The sequence below is a fragment of the Chenopodium album genome, chromosome 6 (genome assembly GCF_948465745.1).
Source record: "Chenopodium album chromosome 6, dcCheAlbu1.1, whole genome shotgun sequence".
Lineage (NCBI taxonomy): Eukaryota > Viridiplantae > Streptophyta > Magnoliopsida > Caryophyllales > Amaranthaceae > Chenopodium > Chenopodium album.
Window position 1 is genome coordinate 34,307,703 of NC_137839.1, and position 20,813 is coordinate 34,328,515.

The 20,813-nt window shown below is 36.9% G+C and overlaps 1 long non-coding RNA gene and 1 other non-coding gene across 2 annotated transcripts; both read right to left on the minus strand.

Annotated features, from left to right (window-relative positions):
- Nucleotides 1-244: 244 nt before the first annotated feature.
- Nucleotides 245-1,927, minus strand: LOC145634818 (uncharacterized). Its single transcript, XR_014113597.1, has 3 exons — nt 1,798-1,927; nt 617-1,563; nt 245-455 (listed from the first exon to the last, which is right to left on the minus strand). It is a non-coding gene; the product is annotated as an uncharacterized LOC145634818 (long non-coding RNA).
- An 11,055-nt stretch (nt 1,928-12,982) lies between these two features.
- Nucleotides 12,983-13,088, minus strand: LOC145637508 (small nucleolar RNA R71). The gene has a single exon (XR_014114283.1). It is a non-coding gene; the product is annotated as a small nucleolar RNA R71 (small nucleolar RNA).
- Between the last annotated feature and the right edge of the window lie 7,725 nt (nt 13,089-20,813).

Here is a 20,813-nt window from a genome sequence, read left to right on the forward strand (position 1 = left end):
CGTATGCTAGCAAGATCCTTATAAAAATTGGATTATTATTAATAAATAGTTGTAATTTTACGATATCATTCCTAAAAAAATAAAAAAATTACAATGCTTTTATAAATAGGATTAACAATCAAGCCACAATATGTGCCAGCGGCAGCTCCTTTCTTCCGCGACATCCAACTTGTCCTTAAACATCAACAATTAGGATCAAGATCATTTACAATTCATCATAGCATTGCATAAGCAATCCAAGAAATTAAAATAAAAAAGATTTTTTTTATAACTACCAACTAATACAATGTGCTACATAGCCAATCAAATTAATCCACACCAAGAATCTGAATCAAAATATCCTTCTATTTGGATCAATATGAAAGACTTATGTTTAATTCAAGGTTTCTAGCAATTGAGGAAAGTGGGTAATTCACTCAATTACTTTAAGTGAAACAAAATCGAATGCCTTCCACCTACACAAAGTATTCAAATACAACAGATTAATCAAAATATGCACATAATTATTATATCAGCATATAAAGAGTTGATTTTTTTTAAGCAAGCAAGCAACGATTTTATTAGCATAAATCAATTTCCGCCAAATTTATTAAACTTTAGGGAAAAGAAGACATACAAAATTGCCCTTAAGAGTTAGAAGTATCCCAGGCCAACGAGCAACACTATGAGCAAGTACATTCCCGCTTTGCTTAACATGCATACAAATAAAAGAAGTAAAACTAGTAGTAGACTTAATCACATCCTCGTAGAACAAATAGATGGGAGCAGCACCTTGGTGTTTGCCTTTGATCGCATTCACAACACTCAAAGCATCCCTTTCGAGTATCACGTTGCTATCGCCAATTGCACACCATAAGCCACTGCACCTGACTCAGCCATTTCGGGAGTCCACTTCAAATCAATGCTCTTGATAGCAGCAAGAAGAATACCACCAGTAACATCTCTAACAACCACACCATAACTAGCACTCACCCCTTCCAAAATATGAGCATCAACATTAACCTTAACTGCAATGGCAGGTTAATGTTGATCACACATAATCAGTGCACAACTTGACAAAGCCAGTCGCTACACACACTGGGTCCTCCACTCCACCAGACCCATGAACAAGCTTTTTATACTAACCATAACCCAACAGCATTCAAGCACATAAAGAAATTTAAGTAATACTTGTATATCATAGTGTTTTTTTTTTAGGAAATATCAGAGTATACTCTTCAATAAATATCTATATTCGGAATCAAAAATTGAAATTTAGGTCTTCAATAAATTCTAGCAACAAACATTGGTAGCTTGGAATTAAAACCTTATAATTCACAGGGGTTCTATAATTGATTATGTTTAAAAAGAAAAGTTTGACAAATCCACTAACAAAATTCAACATCATTATCTTTATCATATTCTTTAATTTCAGCAAAGATTAATTTCATAAACAATATTTCATACAAAAAAAAGTCAATTCATTCAAAGATCAAGAAAAACCTTTTTCCCGGCAACCTCGACCACCTCAGCAGCCTCGACTCGGTGCCCTTCCACCTCTTCTTCCTCCACCTCGACCGGGACCTTATTAAAGCAAAATTGCAAAACCCTTAATACTTAAATTTTCAAAAACAGTTAATACTTAAATGTTATCCATAATCCGTAAAATGAAAACCCTTTCTACACACTATATCAAAATCCCTAGATTGAAAACCATAAGTTGAATTTACTTTTGAAATCCCTAAATTGAAAACTCTAGATTGTATACCCTCTCAATAACCCAAAATTAAATACACTGATTTCGTAAAGTATCATTACCTGACATTAGCAAAGTTTGAGTTACCACTCACAAATTCACAATTTGGTAGCTTCACCGGGTTTTTGAGCAGCGTTACCACTCACAATTTGTTTCGAAATGGAGAGCGTTTTGGAAGAGAGAGAAACTAAATACTCCCTCCGTTTTTAAATACTTGCTCTATTTCTCCAAGCGCGGAGTTTTAGAAGAAATTGGAGAAAATAATAAAATATGGAGGTAGTGGGTAAGTGGAAGAATAAAAAATTGTACTCCCTCCGTTTCATTATGTTAGTCACATATGGAATCAATCGCATAAAATAAGAAAACAAATATATTTGGAATCTAACATTAAAGTACAACAGATTTCATAATTAGTTTACCTTATTTAATTTTTTTGATTTTTTATTAGGAAATTATAAGTAATAATTGCATAATTTAAGGTAAAAATTTCCTAACTTAGAGTCATGTCATCAATACACAATCAATTAATTAAAAAAAAATCAAGTTATAAATGAAATATATTCAATATGGGTTTTTTGAAACGCCCAAAATAGTATATGAGACTAATATTATGAAACGGAGGGAGTAAAAAGTAAAAGTAGTGGAGAGAATTGGAGGAGAGAGAGTATGAAATTAATTAAATATGATTTATGTTGGGCCAACTAGGTGAGAGAAATAAATTAAATATTGTAAAAGCTTTCCAAATAAGGAAATGAAGCAAGTATTTAAAAACAGACGAAAAAGGAAAGTGGAGCAAATATTTAAAAATGGAGGGAGTATTTATAGCTTGCCCATTTGGTACTTTTAATGATTACTGTCCTAATGTATGTCAAATGACGATTTTACCCCTAGGTATTGGGCCTGAGAGTCCATACCTGGTAGTGGTCCATCATGCCTCCTCTTAATAAGCATAATCCCTCCAAAATTGGAGAGATTTGGAGGGAAAATAGAGTTCACCTTCCCCTCCCTTTCTTTCCCCTTCCCTTCCTCCAATTTCCCCCTCCTTCCTTACTTGCTATCCAAACAAAGCGCTAAATAGTTGTAGATTCATGCAACTATGCTGCTCATTCTTTAATTGAAATGTTATTATATGAGGTGAACTGTTCATTCTTTGTAGCTCATTATTCGTTCGTTCTTTGTGTTATTAATACCTATTAAACTTATTATTTATTAAAATATTATTTTACAATTTTCATATATTTAAACATATTTTATTAGTATGATAACTCTTTTTTTTTTTTTTTTTTTTTTTTTTTTTTTTTTTTTTTGTAATTAAGCACCTACACATATGTATATATTCATTAAACCCTAACTATTTTTTTAACCTTAATTTTATTTTGTAGTTTTTCCGTATTCTTGTATATGCAATCCTATGCCACTGTGCTTGAATGACTATGACATATTTCTTGTACAAGCCTCAATAATCAAATTTAATCTCTCAATTCCTTGTGTACAACTTTCAAAAGAGGAAAAAAAAAGAGGCTTCAACAACCATGGATTCATTCCCTGATTATCAAGCTCTTCAGTGAAAGACTTGGTTATATGGGACCGATGAGGAGACTCAAGAAGAAATGGAATATTAGAGGTGAATTGTCTTTGATTGACATTGGGTGTAGCTTCTACATTGCACAGTTTTACCAATCAAGCTGATTTTAATTATGTTCTCACGCAAGGCCCTTGGATGATTGATGACAACTACTTAACTATTCGGAAATGGGTACCTAACTTTGTGCCTGATGAATCTCCCATAAAGTTACTCACAGCTTCGGTTTGTACACCCAAATGAGTATTTTGACATTAATTTTCTTACCAAAATTGGGTCAAAAATTGGCAAAGTGTTACATGTTGATAAGACTACTGCTCTAGTGGAAAGAGGTCAATTTACAAGGCTTAGTGTTGAGATTGATCTTTCAAAACCACTATTTTCTAAATTTTGGCTTAAGGGTAAGATTTGGCGCATACAGTATGAAGAATTAAGATGGCTTGTTTCAAATGTGGTAAACTAGGCCATATCAAGGATGAATGTCAACCTGCTGTTATTGAGGGACGGTCCAATGAGATGATTGTGCATGATAATCCTCTACATATGCAAAATCATAAGCCTGCGAAAGTTGAAGACTTTGGCTCTTGGATGTTGTAGACACCCATTTGTGTCTCCCCAAAACCAAACCCGGTGATGAATACCTTTCACGTCGAATCATAATCGAATGAAGTGAAAGTGTGGAAAGTCTAGTGTTGCGGTTAGTTTTTATTAAAATTCTCTTCTTTATCTTTGTTTTCGAAAACCTATTTTATGAAAATAGGCAACCTTGTTTATTTTGGTCCATGATAAGGGTTCAATAATAGTGTAGTTGGATTGGCTCAAAAATAGCTTTCCAACGATATGTTATAAGCCCAATTCCGATGAATAATGAGGAAGTTATGGCCAAATTATTAAACTGTGTCCGGTTTGATCTTTATATGCGGCCCAATGATCTAGAGGAGAGCCTATTATGAATTATCGTTCCTAATGCAATTAGGATTGATTATAGTCTTCTAGAATCTTCTAGAAGGTTCTTTTGAATCCTAATGGGATTAGGATTGATAATTAAGTTTTATGAGTTTTATTTGGAATAAAAGAAATGTTTTAAATGAAATTACAATTTTACCCCTCGTACGGACTTTTACGACTTAATTTTATCAAAAAAGTAGAAAACGTGTGGGAAAATCCCCTGCAGCGCCGAACGCCAGGATGTCGCGCGACGACAGGGGCTGTTGCGGCGACAGAGGCGTGTTTTATTCCTCTTTGCAAACTCTGATTCTTTTTTATCAAATCCGGACTATTTTCATCATAAATAACGTCATTAGACCTTGATGAGTGACATTTATGTCACTCCTAAGGAGTAGTTTTAGAGTCTTTTCCGTGTTTATTTTTCCTTATTTTCCTTTTATTCTCTTGTTCTCTCTTTAATAAAGTTTCTTGTTTATTTGGTAATTTTGGAGCGTTTTAGTTTATTTTCTTTATTTTATTAGCTTTAGTTTATTTTCGTATTTTATTTTACTTTATTTGCTTGTATAGTTTTTGTTTTATTTTTATTAGTTTAGTTTTATGTCTCTTATTTTCTATTTCATTTTATTTATTTCTATTTTATTTATTTTATTCTATTTGTCGTGGTTTTGTCTTATTTTGTCCTTTGTTTATTTTCATTTTATTTTATTTTATCTTTGTCCCGATTCTCCCTTGTTTTTATTTGGTTGTGTAGGATCGTGCTCGGAGGTCGGAGGCTCGGGTCAAAGGTGTTAATCCAAGAAGCTTTCAAGCCCCAAAGCTGCTGCCCAACCTTATCCATCACCGCACCCTTCATTATCCTACACCACCCCAAGCAACAACACTTTTCCCCTGCTTCACCCCGCACATCACCACCAGCACCCACAAACCGCATCTAGCAGCCCTGACCCACCTTCAACTACCACCGCAATCAACCTCCCTCAACCAATTACAGCAGCCGCACACCTAGCAGCCACCAAACAACACCAACACCTAGCAGCCCACCAAACAACCTCACACCTTACCACCACCGCGCAACAGAGCAGCCACCACCAGCATCAATTACAGCAACAATTGCGCCACATCGTCACCAATTCGCACAGCAACAGCCCCAAATCAGAGAGAAATGCAAGTTCATTTGGGTTCGAGCAAACCCATTGAGAAGTTCGGTCGAATTTCGAGTCAGAGACTTTGGGGGTTTTGTTATTCGAGCAAACCCATTGATGTGCGCTTTCTGACTAACATACAATCATTAGATTAACCCTAAACCTGTTTATCTATGTTGGTTGAATTTAATGCACAAATAAACTATTATTGGCGATCACTTGAATTATAATCATATTAACCCTAACAAGGTTATTAAATATCTTATTAAGCGTGATTACAAGTACCAAATTCCCTTTAAACATGCAATAAAAGGTGTGATCAAGCAATAACAATAAATATAATATGTATCAAGCAACATAATAATAATCATAATAAATATCATGAATAAAATTACAATCATAAATAAAATAACCATCATCAAAATAATAATCATCATAATCATAATCATATTCATGTTAATATTAAAGCATAATAAAAATAGCAAGATCCTAGGCATGATACTAACAAGATTAATAACAAACCCTAGCATGTCATTAAGCAATAAAAATCAAATCTTTAGCCCTAACATGATACTAACAATCATAAATATTAGGAAGAACAAAGGAAGCATTGTAACAATCATATTTAATATTAAAATTACCCTAGACATGATACTAGGAATATTATAATAACAATATAAACATGATTTCTACATCATAATATCAATAAAAACCAATTAAACACTTACTTTGATGCTTCGTACCTCTTTCTAATAACAAAATATACACGTTAGTAACTTCAAGGAAAATAATAATCAAAACAATTAAATTAAATAATTGAAAGAGAGATTTGGGACCAAACCCTCAGAAATTAAAACCTTTCACATCTAGGGCGAAGGCAACTTCGAATATGGCTAGGTGTTTCTAGATCTTGTGAATGCGGAATTTTGTATGAAAAGCAAAGTAAGAAAGAATCGAATGATGAAGAGAGATGAATGATTTAAAGAATGCTAAAGAATTAATGATTGTTGATGATGAATGAAAACAATTGGTGAATGAAAACGGAGTTTTTAATACGATATTTATAGAGAAAATCAGCCAAAAAGATAAATTAACAAAACAGAGTCTGACGCTCAGAAAACAGAGCTGGCGCCAACCCTGGCTAGCTGGCGCCAGGCACCAACACCAGCGCCAGGCGCCAATGGCTAGCGCCAGGCGCCAAGGCCTGGGGTTAGGCGCCAAGCCTGATTCCAACGCGTTTTCGAAAATCCGATAAGTTTACCGTACTAGAGGATAAAATAATATAATTTCCTCGAAAATGCTATTTGATTTTGATTAAAACTCTGAAAAGTCAACGAAAGTCAATTTATCAATGCTAATTGAATTAGGAATGAAAAGAACCTTCTAGAAGAATCTAGAAGACTAAAACCATTCCTAATTGCATTAGGAATGATAAATCATATTAGGCCCTACCCTAGATCATTGGGCCGCACATAAAGCTCAAACCGGACCCAGTTTAATAAATTGGCCATAACTTCCTCAATATTCATCGGAATTGGGCTTATAATATATCGTTGGAAAGGTCTTTGCAAGCCCCATCCAACTACATTACTATTGGACCCATATCATGGACCAACCAAACTGGATTGGCTGTTTTCTAAAAATAAGTTTTCAAAAACAGAGAGAAGATAAAAGAAATTAAAAATTTCCGCAACACTAGACCTTTCCACACTTTCGTTTCATTCGATTATGATTCGACATGAAAGGTACTCATCACTGGGTTTGGTTTTGGGGAGACACAAATGGGTGTCTACAGTACGACTTTAGGCCTGTCCCGTAGAGTAAAAATACTGAAAGCAGTCCCATATTAATGCTCCAGTAATGGCGCAAAATTTGGGCTGCAGCGCCAAACGTTGATGTGCAACGCCATGCGACAACTCTGTCGTCTGGCGCTGCACTGCAGTGTGCGGCGACAGTCTTATTGATTTGACGACAGTTCAGAATTTTGCTCGAGTCATCACGACGAGTCTAATTAAACAGTTTATTAATCAGTTTGGTTATTTTGTTAATGGTAGTAACCTTATTTAGTCCTTAATTGAGTCTAAGCACTTAGTCCTATGGTCTTACACAAGAGTCAAAGCATGTCACCTACACTCACTAGTCTTAGCACACACTTTATATATGTCACTATGACCATGTCTTTGGTTCATGCATGAGTCGTTTTCCGTCATCCGAGTGGGGGATCCAATCTATTCCCATTCTCTTCCACATTCTCTTCCATGTTGAATAGAGCTTGAGTCAAAATAAATAATAAAAAAACTTATCCCTAATTTCCCTTTCCACAGTACTTGGTCAAGAGGAGAAGGGCGGTTAATCAAGGACAACACCTTTGTTCAAGTTCAACTTTTTAATAAACCAGTTAGTCAGAAAAGAAAAGATAAGAAGATAATGGCAAGTCAAGAAGAAGTCAATGAGATTAAGAAGCAAATGGCTGACGTGACTGAGGTGTTGAAGGCTTTAACCCTTCAAATCAATGACCCTGTGAAACAACAACAAATGAAGCTCATGCAAGAAAGCTTGAGCAAAATATCCAATGACTATAGATTCCAGGGCATTAGCTCACAAGGGGTCTCAGTGGACAAGGAGCTTTTTCCGCAGAAGTTCAATGCTAATGACATCCCTAAGTTCAAGGCAACAGATAATCCTTACTTCCACTTAAGGGTCTTTGAAACTATAATGAACATTAAGGGGATTGATAAGAATATTTTTCACTCTTTATTCTCAATGTCTTTAGAAACCGTTTGTCAACATTGGTTCTTTTCTCTTGATAAAGAAAAAACCTCTACTTGGGATGGAATAAAAAACGCTTTCATTGACAGATATAAATGCAATATTCAAGTTGATACAGATTATAGACAACTTCTGAGACAAAAAGAGAATTAAGGCTTTACTTCTGTCTTTAATAAGTGGAGGGAAACTTCCGCTAAGATGATTGAGGTGCCCACCGAAAAAGAATCCGTAAGGATGTTTATCAAGAATCTCCAAGAGAAGTATTCGAAGCATTTAAAATATCAACATAATTTGAATACTTTCAAGGCCGTCTATGACATCGGAATTGAATCGAAGATGACCTCGCAAAGCAAAAATCTACTAACAATAGTAACCACAGTGGATGGAAGGGAAAGAAGAACGACAATACTTCTTCCTCCGAAAACGCCCACTCTAGTAACAATGTTAGCACCTTTGATCACAATGAAGTCTTAGCCATGGATAATCAAGGATCTAAAAAGAAACCCAAAAGAGAGCTCACACCCATTGGAATGACCTATGACGTTGCTTTCAATCGTCTCTATGGTCGAGGATTAATCAAACCTATTGGCCCTACTGAAGATCCAACACTAGGAAATCGATCTTCGAGATGGAATCCCAATTCTTATTGCAAGTACCATCAAGGAAACGGTCATACCACGGATAATTGCTACAGGTTTCAAAATCTCATTCAAGATCTCATAGAGGCAAACAAGATCCCATTGCCTCTAGCTAGCAAGAAGACTGGGTGATGATAAAGAAAACAACACGAGGCGAGCTTCAACGACAAGATTTCGTGACTTTTTTTTTTCTATTTCTTTTTTCATTCTTCCTTTTCCCAATATGTCTAGCATAGACACCTTTATTTTCCCTTAGATTTACTTTGTAGATTTTTTCTTTTTCCCTTTTAATAAAATGAGCATTTATTATTTCCTCGCATATGATCATTGCATTGCAAAAAAAAAAAAAAAAAAAAAAAAACCATGTCAAACTAAGCACAAGGTATACCAATGATTTGAGGCACCCTTTGTAGCCTATCATATCATCTTCACCCCTTCAAATATACAATATTTTATTGATAAACCACTTTGAGCCTCACCTAACGATAGACCTTTCTTTTTTCAACCCACATCTACCTAACCTTGAGATGGGATAGTGTGCAATTTATGCGTTTTTCAAAGAATAAAAGCTTGAGTGATTTTATAAAAATTTCAAAAGAATAAAATAGCAATAAAAGTGTGCAAAAGGGAAAGTGTTCCAATGTCATTAACATGAAAATGTCTTTGATAAGAACATGTCTCGGATTGCGTTTCTTATCGAGTACTCACTACTGTGCCTGAGAAACATGAATGCCAAGTGAGTGGTAGACCGCATGATCGGGATACCCACACTTATAAAAAAAGGTTCAAAATAAAAAAAAAATGCAAAAACACAAAAAAGAGAGCAAAAATAAAAAGATAAAGAGCTCAAAAACAAGAAAACCTCAAGCATAATAATACAAAGATTCAAAAGCAAAGTTGCACACCTTGGGGGCTTATCTAGGGTCTTAAGACTGTATCCCCTTCTTCTTCAAACCTTTAGCGTAACCATGCAAAACCCTTAAAAGACCTCTTTGAGGTATACGCACACTTGTGCGAGGTTCGGCTAGAGCTACGTTTGGCCTGATTCCTAACGGATACGTAGGAAACCTCACATCGAGGAGTGGCTGTAATAAAATGCATTCATATTCACATTCATACACTTACACCATGATCATATCAAGGGATCTCCAATGCTCATCCCTTTTCATTTAGAGCTAGACTTGGGGGCTTGATCCCTACATTATTACCTTACCTAGCCTAAAGAATCACTATTATTTGACTATTTTCAATATATTTTCCACACACTTAGCCCTTGCAGCCTAGCATTAGTGTCACTTTCACACACATCACAGATACATGACCAAATATACTTCCCTTAAGAACCCTTTGTCATGAAACCTTAACACAACGCTGAAGCATGCCTTGTCATATCAACATCACTCATAATTGCATCATAAAGTATGAAGTACTTAGCCTCCGCGCCTAAGTCACCTAAATACTTTCATTATCGAGTCAACTAGGATAGTCTAAGATGTTATAATCCTTGTACTGTGCGAAACAACATTTGACTAAGCTCATTCAACATGCACCTTAAAAAACTTCGCTCCTTTCATTTTTTCGCGTTTTTCTTTTTCGGGAGAAAGTCGGTACCCTCCACAAAAATGACGAAAATTTTTGTTTTTCTGCATTTTGATTCATGTACGTATCAAGCTTCATGAGTCAGCACTATGCGCACACGAGTCACACGAAGTGAGTCATCATTAAGTGTAGTTTATACCTTGAGTCATGTCAAGTCAATGAGTCAAGCAACACTAAGTCTTAGGTCAACCCTAAACAAAGATAAGCAAAGTCCTATAGTCCAAAATATAAATGCAGGTACATTCTAGTGAGCAAGAACATTCGCGGCTTAGCGTTAGACAACAAGGTTGTCGCCTGGCGACAAAATCTGTCGCCTGGCGATAGAGCGAAAACGTGGCGACAATATGTTCTGGCGAGCGCTGTTGCAGCGACGAGATACGTGGTCCCATATTGGATTATTGATGAGTGACATTTATGGCACTCATTTGATCTCTTTTTGGATGAATTTCATTTCATTTTGTAGCTCTTTTCCTTAGTTTTTCTTAGTTTTGCTCTTTATTTCTTTACTTTGTGCTTTTCGTAGTTAGTTTCTTTATTTTGTGCATTTTCTTGTTCATTCATTGTTTTTCTCTATTATTTGTTTGTTTTCATTTGTTTTCAAGTTATGATCGAGCATCCAAAGATTTCCGAGCTTCCCTTCAACATTTATCATCACATTAGATGCCTTGTGCTAGCATTTTGAGCTTCAAGTTTAGAGGAACTCGAAGGGCAAGTCTCAAGACCGGTGCACGCATGCGGTGGGGGCATCATCTATGCCACAAACCCACCAAAATGCTCATATACTTACTGCCTACTTTGATGTTCATCACCATCACCAAGTTGTGTGCACAAGGATGATCAAGATCGAAGAAGGGGAGGAGGAGACCCTCCTAGGTGCGAGCGCACAGGAGGCGCGTGCGGGCGCACAGGAGGCGCGTGCGGGCGCACCCCCCATGGGTTTGTGCCCGTACCCTTTCCCGTGCGCCTACTCTTCTTTCCTATGTGCGGCCGCATCTCCGTGGGTCTATTTTTGGACGTCATAGCCAACTTCTCTCTAGTTAGTTTTACTATATATAATTTTCCTTCTATTTTTGGGGAGAGAAGAATTAGAATAGATTAGAATTAGTTTAGATTGAATTTTGGGTAGAGAGAGAAAAACACTTGTTCTTAGATTTTTAGAGAGAGAAACTTTGGATTTGATGATTGATGATTGAAGATTGCTACATTTGGTTTGATTTCTATCAAGTTTGTAAGAATTCTTTACTCTTTAATACAATCTATTGTTTGATTTCATTTGTTTTGTTGATTGATTAAGTTTGTTGATAGTTTGATTGATTTAGTTTGATTTCAATTGATAAATATGAATTTGTTGATTGGTTTAGCTTTGATTTTGATGTTCTTAATGGATTGTGAGTAGTTTGATTGCTAGGGTAATGGTGAAGCATGTATTAGTAATGAATTGAAGTTAATTTGGGGAAATTGATTGAGTTGATAATGTGATTAAATTGGTTGATTGATTTTGTGCATGTGTGTGTTTGATTTAGGCTTGATCACCCTAGTTATTCACACTAGATTGCATTGTAAGTTCACATTGATACGGACCATTGATTTGTGGCTTGCAATTACACGATTGAGGTATCTTGTGACGTTTCCTAGCTAGAGTTTATCGTAGTTGGCGCTAGTTAGACCTCTAGGAGAATAGCTTGATATGCTCTTTTGGTTGCAATATTGATTTTCCCTCACATTGCTTGACTTAATTGATTGACTTCCCAAATTAGTTGATTTCATTATGAATTCATGTGGATCCTAGGCCTAGTGTTTATTATCTTTGATTTCTACAAGTCTATTTGTTGAGGTTAGCTTTAGTTTTAGCTTTACAACCCGACTTTCGATTTCGGAATAGCTTAGCGCAAGACAATAGACATTCTCTCACTATTCCTTTGGGTTCGACCCTTGAATTGCTACTATACTTGTATAGGGGTTGGTTGAGTGTATAAATTTTGTTTGACCGGTTGGGGAGGGTAGTCCAACGATCTACTATTTCGCCATCGATCAAAATGGCGCCGTTGCCGGGGAATGGTGTCGTGATTGTGTATTGTTGTTGAGTCTATTCCATCTATTTGAAAAATACAAAAAGATTTTCTTTTAGGCTACACTTGTAGCCGTGCTACTAATAATTTTGATTGAGATTGTGTGCAAGTGAACATGGGAGAAGCTCATAGAGTGACGTTGAAGGAGTTGGGCACACCGGGTGCTTACAAGTATGAGAGCGGGATTGCTCCATTATTGATCCCGGATGGTGATTTTGAAATCAAACCGGCTATGATCACCTTGATTGAGAGGAAATAATATGGTGGCACAAAAAGCGAAAATCCTCTCAATCATCTCAAAGATTTCGAGAAGTATTGTAATACAATTATGGTAGCCGGAGTTGATCAAGAATATATAAGGCTCAAGTTGTTTCCCTTCTCTCTCATTGGAAGAGCTTTAGAGTGGTTGGACAAGGAGGTAAAGCCAAGGTCCCTTAGGACGTGGGATGAAGTCACAAAAGCTTTCTTGTCTCGCTTTTACCCACCAAAGAAGACGGCGGAGGCTAGAGCCTTAATCCAAAGTTTCAAGCAGTTGCCTAGAGAGGATCTCTATGAAGCATGGGAGAGTTACAAGGATTACCAAAGGGAATGCCCTCACCACGGAATTCCAACCTATCAAGTCATACAAATTTTCTATGGTGGTTTGAGCTTTCAAGGTAGATCGATCCTTGATGCCGGAGCCGGAGGGCCGATTATGAACAAAACGGAAGAAGAGGTTGTGGATGTAATAGATGATGTGGTAAGGAACTTCATGGATTGGCATGATGTAGAGAGAGAATCGGCAAGCACAAGTGGCTCAATCGATCAATCTTATGTCGTCAACGATTTGTCCACATTGGTCTCGGAGTTAGGGAAGGAGGTGAATTCTCTCAAGACCAAGCTCGAGAGTCCTTCACAAGCTTCTAGTCTTCCCTCCCAATTTAAGGGGAGAGGTACATCTTCCTACTCTAACCCTCTTTTTTCTTCTTGTTGCATGATAAGAGAATGCTTGGTTTGTGATGTATGTGGAAAGAATGATCATAATGCTTCTAATTGCCCCAATGTTCCTTGTGATAGATATGATGGATATGAGAATGTGCATGTGAATTATGATGATAATAATGATTTTGGACCTAGATTTAATTCTCAAAAGAATGTTGGGAATAGGAATGATCACAATCATGAAAACTATGATAATTATAACCAAAATAGTGGTTATGGTAACCATGTGACCCAAGAATTTTGTGGTAACCATAATAACTTTTGTTGTAATGATCAAAGCCATGGCCAAGAATATGGGGATCATAACCAAGGTTATGGTAACCATAATCAAAATTCCGGCCAAAATCATGGTAAGGGTAATTGGAGTAATCAAGGTAGGGGAGATTTTCAAAATGATGTTCAAAGAGATACCCACCCCAAATTACTCCAAAGACTCAAAGCTAAGGTGTTGATTTCTATGCTCAACAATCCCAATTGAATAGGCTAGAGAATTTCATGATGGCTCAATCCGAGAAGTTGAATGAATTCACATTGTCTTGTAACAAAATGTTTGAGTACCTATTTATTTATGGAAAGAAGCTTGAGAACCAAATTGTTCAACTAGCCGACCCTTTAAGAGATTGTGCTAGTCCATCTTCTTTACCCTCACAAGAAGTTGACTCTAGGGAACCGATGTGTGCTATGACCACTAGGAGTGGTATGGTCCTTAAAGAGAGTGTTCCTAGGAAGAGTAAGGAGAGTGAAAAGGAGAGCAATCCGAGTGAAGGGAATAAAAATGAAGAGCCTAGCAAGATGAGTGAGGATTCCAATGATAAGCCTAAAGAGAAAGAGCGGAAGCAAGACGAGGTTTACAAACCTAGACTTCCTTACCCCCAAAAGCACAATAGGCACAAATTAGATGAGCAATTTGGGAACTTCATCGAGATGCTTAAGCAACTTCATCATACTCTTTCTTTCACTGATGTTGTAGAACAAATGCCAAACTATGCTAAGTTTCTTAAAGAAATTTTGAGCGGTAAGAGAGATTGCAATTTGGTGGAACCGGTGAATTTAGGGGAGTGTTTTAGTGCCTTTATTCATAATGACTTACCCCAAAAGTTGAAAGATCCCGGAAATTTCTCCGTACCTTGCAAAATCAAAGGAAAATTGTTCCAAAATGCCCTTTGTGATCTTGGTGCTAGTGTTAGCATCATGCCTTATTCCGTTTTTAAGAAACTTAAGCTAGGTGAGCTCCTTCCATCCAACATGACCCTTCAATTGGCCGATCAGTCTATTAAGTTTCCAAAGGGGAGAGTTGAGGATGTTCCTCTTAAGATAGGAGAGTTCACCATTCCCGTTGATTTCATTGTGCTTGAGATTGCGGAAGATGACCATATCCCTATCATCTTAGGAAGACCTTTCTTAGCCACCTCGGGAGCCTTGATAGATGTTAAGGGAGGTCGTATTACCTTTAGAGTTGGTAAGAATGAGGAAAGTTTTGAGCTAAAACCAACACATGAGTCTTTGTCCCTTGTGAAAGGAATTATGTGTGTTAATTCCCCTTGCTCCATTGATAATGTATGCATGATTGATTCTTCAACTAACGATTTTCTTGAGAATTATGATGATGTGCTTTTGAGTTGTGATTGCAAGAAGGTTAGTGAAGATAAAATGATGAATCCCAAGCTTATGGACGAGGAGGAAGTTGACATTCCTCATTGGTTTGAACTCTATCCTCAAGATGAAGGTGATGTTTCCATGAGTTTAGATGGTGAGGAACCAGCTACAAAGAACAACAAGGCAAAGAAAAAAGCTCGAGATTCTAAGAAGAAGAGAAAGAGAAAGAAGTTGTGGAAAGAAAAGCTTGCATTTGAAAAGTCTTTGTATGAAATCTCGTCAAGCAATGACGAGAAGTTGCTAGAAGTTGAGGATAAATTTTCTCTTTCCGCCACTTTGAGGAAGGTGGTGTTCTTTGACCCTCCATGATTTGGAGGAAGGGTCGAGCTTAGGATCATAAGCAAGCGCTTCCCGGGAGGCAACCCGGAGATCTCTAATTTTTCTTTTTGATTTTGAATTTTCTTATTTTCCCTTCTTTTAGTTTCTTTTCTTTCACTTTTCTACTTGTTTGGATTTGTAGGTTGGATTCTTGGGATTGGATTTCATCAAGTGAGCATGAGGAATGAGAAAGTGTTTTGCGGTTTTTGATGTGTTTATACTCGATATCATCGAAATTTGAGGTAAAAGGGGAAGAATTTTAGTGAGGTAAGATAGGGAATTTTGTGCTTTAAAAGTTGAAGGAAGTTTGTTTTTGGTGGGTTCATGTGGTGCTACCATTATTTTGGGATTTTGAACCCACTAAAATGGGGATTTTGCTACTGCCTATGTTGGTGTTTATCATCATCATTATTTGTGTACCCACCAATGGCCGCGCCCACTGCCATGCCCCTTATCTTCCCCTTCCTTCTTTCTTCTTTCATTTCCCCTTATTTCCTTCTTCTACCTTCGACCCCCATCACCCTCATACCCTCAAAACCGCGCCAACCTTTTTCCATAACTCATCAAATTTCATTTATCCAAAACCTTTGGATTCAAGCCCCTTTGAATCCAAATTTTGTAGTCTAGTGTCTTTTAATTAGCTAGTAGTTTAGTTGGTTACTTAGTGTTACTTTGTATCTTTCCTTTCTTCTCTTTTCGGTTTTGAAGTTACTAACCATTTTCTTTGTTTATAGTTTCTTTTGCTTTTCTTGTTCTCACATGGATTTTTGATGATGCTCACGATCTTGGAACGCATCGATGGTGGTTTCTTTTTGCCATCGTTTATTTTGCTAAGCATGGATAGCCCGGTGAGACCTTTCTAATTTTTCTCTTTATTTTCTTTGGATGCATAGATTAGGATTAGTTTAGGGGAAGCTGAATGGTTCGAGGATGATTGCTTGTTAACACGTGATGTGTTTGGGATCGATGACGATGTTGTCATTCGATCACTTGTATGTCGATTGGGATATATGTGTTTAACTTGCTTTCTAGTTCTCTTCTCCATTTCTCCTATTCTTCCTTCATCTTTGACTTTCCTTTCCTTTTCTTTTACTTTTCTTTTCCTTTTATTTTCCTCTGTCCTTGTTTTGGTTTGTGGTTTGATTTTGAGGCTTATTTTTCACCATTTTTTTTATTTTCCTTATGAGTTGGACTTTATACATTGGACTTTGTCTTTTGCATGAATTTCTTCCTAGGTGGTAAAGGTATGCACGGTTTGAGACTATGTTCGGTTGACTCTAGGATAGGTGTATGCTAGGGTAGTTGGTTTGAACTAGGAGGATCATGAAGCCGGATTCTACTTGTTTGTGGCATGCTTGGTAGTTGCTCCCTATAGTCAATTTGACACCATTAGTGAGTTTTTGCTACATCCATGTAAGGTTCATCGTTTTTCAAGCCTTCAACCTATTTTGTATGAGCGGCCTGGATCCTTGACTTTGCAAACCTAATCTATAAAGCTTGATGTATGATTCTTAAACCCGAGACCGAGCTATCTAGGGAGGACAAAGGCACCTTTTTCGGGGTGGTATTTTTCATTTTTAGGAAAGTTTGTATCATCTTTATTTTTGGGTTTATATTTGCCTTCTTGCAACCATTTGAGCCTTATACCTTCTTTTCAAGCCACATCTTTAGTTCTTTGGCCTTTTGTTTCATTTTATTTCTTTTCTTGGTTTTTGTGAAGCAAATTGTTCATAGTTGATGGAGTTTGTGGTGGAGAAGTTGGAAATTTGGTTTTTATGAGTGCAAGATTGTGTTATGTTTTCTTTGTGAATAATGGCATGTGTTTGAGTAAAAGCCGTCCTTAATCATAAAAGGCATGGACAAATAAATTGCATTATAGAAAAAGCCGTCTGAATTTAGTAAAAGGCAAGGACATTGCAAGTTTAAGTATTAAAAAAAAAACAAAAAATATTGAAATAGTGAAAATTTCAAATATATTTTGATGTATTCTTTTCTCCTTCTAAGCATTGAGGACAATGCTTCATTTAAGCTTGGGGGAGAAGCGTTTACGCTTTTTGTATATATTTCTTGTGAGTATAGCTTCAAATAAGCTTTCAAATAAGCTTGGGGGTGTACGTATTTTTGTTTGGATTGGTGATTACTTGATTGTGATTCTAAGAAAGGACCCATTCTTTGCTTCACTATTAGGAAAACCACCAAATTTCAAATTTTAGCCTACCTTCACCCTTTTATGCCTTACGTTACAACCTTTGGGAAAGACCTTTCGACCTATAAAGTTGAGTCACTATTCGGGGGAGGGAATCATGGGTCATTGCCTAAGGAAAGGGGATGCATAGTCAAGATTGTAGAGTAGCCTAAATAAATCTCTTTTTCCGGTTCCTTCGAGGAATAATTGGGATGCTCACTAAGGGGAGATTTGAGACTAGTGGGGAGAACGCGGTAAGATCGTTTGGGATGAACGTAGATTGTGATGTCTAGTTCCTATGCCTAGCATACCCTATGTTTCAATCAACCTTAGATATCTTGAAAAGTGCATACCTTGATTACTTGGGAAAGATTTTCATTCATTTGCATTATAGTCTCTTTGTAAGTCCATTTCGCAAAGGTTTTATTTTCCTTTTTCCTTTTCTTTTTTTTTTTTTTTTTTATGGTTTTGCCTCTTTGATGTTGGTGGAGAGTTGTGGGTAAACTCTTAGGACACCCTTACGAGACCTCACTCGTCCTCATAGGCGACTTTGGAGTTTAAAGGGCTTGTTGTAGCTAAAAACAACCGTGATTCCTACGACAGTGAGTCTTAGCGTACATTCTTATCTTGAGTCTTTCTTTTTCATTTTTAATAAATTTTTCATCATTATTCTTACTTGCTTTGTTTTGCTCAAGGACGAGCAAAAGTTTAGCTTGGGGGAATTTGATGAGTGACATTTATGGCACTCATTTGATCTCTTTTTGGATGAATTTCATTTCATTTTGTAGCTCTTTTCCTTAGTTTTTCTTAGTTTTGCTCTTTATTTCTTTACTTTGTGATTTTCGTAGTTAGTTTCTTTATTTTGTGCATTTTCTTGTTTATTCATTGTTTTTCTCTATTATTTGTTTGTTTTCATTTGTTTTCAAGTTATGATCGAGCATCCAAAGATTTCCGAGCTTCCCTTCAACATTTATCATCACATTGGATGCCTTGTGCTAGCATTTTGAGCTTCAAGTTTAGAGGAACTCGTAGGGCAAGTCTCAAGACCGGTGCACGCATGCGGTGGGGGCATCATCTATGCCACAAACCCACCAAAATGCTCATATACTTACTGCCTACTTTGATGTTCATCACCATCACCAAGTTGTGTGCACAAGGATGATCAAGATCGAAGAAGGGGAGGAGGAGACCCTCCTAGGTGCGGGCGCACAGGAGGCGCGTGCGGGCGCACAGGAGGCGCGTGCGGGCGCACCCCCCATGGGTTTGTGCCCGTACCCTTTCCCGTGCGCCTACTCTTCTTTCCTATGTGCGGCCGCATCTCCGTGGGTCTATTTTTGGACGTCATAGCCAACTTCTCTCTAGTTAGTTTTACTATATATAATTTTCCTTCTATTTTTGGGGAGAGAAGAATTAGAATAGATTAGAATTAGTTTAGATTGAATTTTGGGTAGAGAGAGAAAAACACTTGTTCTTAGATTTTTAGAGAGAGAAACTTTGGATTTGATGATTGATGATTGAAGATTGCTACATTTGGTTTGATTTCTATCAAGTTTGTAAGAATTCTTTACTCTTTAATACAATCTATTGTTTGATTTCATTTGTTTTGTTGATTGATTAAGTTTGTTGATAGTTTGATTGATTTAGTTTGATTTCAATTGATAAATATGAATTTGTTGATTGGTTTAGCTTTGATTTTGATGTTCTTAATGGATTGTGAGTAGTTTGATTGCTAGGGTAATGGTGAAGCATGTATTAGTAATGAATTGAAGTTAATTTGGGGAAATTGATTGAGTTGATAATGTGATTAAATTGGTTGATTGATTTTGTGCATGTGTGTGTGTTTGATTTAGGCTTGATCACCCTAGTTATTCACACTAGATTGCATTGTAAGTTCACATTGATACGGACCATTGATTTGTGGCTTGCAATTACACGATTGAGGTATCTTGTGACGTTTCCTAGCTAGAGTTTATCGTAGTTGGCGCTAGTTAGACCTCTAGGAGAATAGCTTGATATGCTCTTTTGGTTGCAATATTGATTTTCCCTCACATTGCTTGACTTAATTGATTGACTTCCCAAATTAGTTGATTTCATTATGAATGCATGTGGATCCTTGCCCTAGTGTTTATTATCTTTGATTTCTACAAGTCTATTTGTTGAGGTTAGCTTTAGTTTTAGCTTTACAACCCCACTTTCGATTTCGGAATAGCTTAGCGCAAGACAATAGACATTCTCTCACTATTCCTTTGGGTTCGACCCTTAACTTGCTACTATAATTGTATAGGGGTTGGTTGAGTGTATAAATTTTGTTTGACCGGTTGGGGAGGGTAGTCCAACGACCTACCATTTCGCCATCGATCAATTATGTGGACGTCATATAGCAATTTCGGGTTCCTTGGTATGCCTGTTAGCCCCCTATAAGAAAATTGACATGATTAGAAGTCGGCTCGATTACAATCGCAGTAAGTGATTGACCTGACGACGATTGTCTCACTTAGATTAAGCGCCTAAGCATTGGCTCATTACAAAGCACCAAGGCATCGGTTCAAAAGCAAGCACTTATACGACAATTTTTCCAAGATTGGATTGTCATCCCCAACCGACAATATTTCCAAATATGGATTGTCGCGCATTCTTCTTAAACGACATTTTTTACAAGATTGGATTGTCATCTTTGGCAAAGTTTCTAAGCGTGGATTGTCATCGCTCCTTCTCTGTTTGGCAATTTTTTTTCAAGTTCGGATTGTCATCGCTGACTAGTTTTCCGAGATTGGATTGTCATACACCAAGCTCCCTATGGCAAAATTTCCTAAAGGATTGTCGTAGGTCTCTATTCATCATAAATTTCGGCAAAGGTTCCTCAACATGGATTATCATTCAGTATGTATGTTGGTGAGGGGCTTTCCGCTTTTTGCTGACAGCTCAGGATTGCAGGTTAGCCCTTCCAAATCTGAGATATTTTGTTGTGGTATGGAGGAGGACGATATTGGGAGGATCAAGAACATGTCTGGTTTTAGTATTGAAAAGTTCCCTTTTCGATATTTGGGATTTCAGTAAGTGACAAATTTTCCCGAAGTGGATTGTCGATCGACTCTTTTTTGGCAAATGTTCCAAGACGCGGATTGTCAATTGTGGCAATATTTTCCTAAAAGGATTGTCGCATAGCATTGGCAAATTTCCAAGGTGGATTG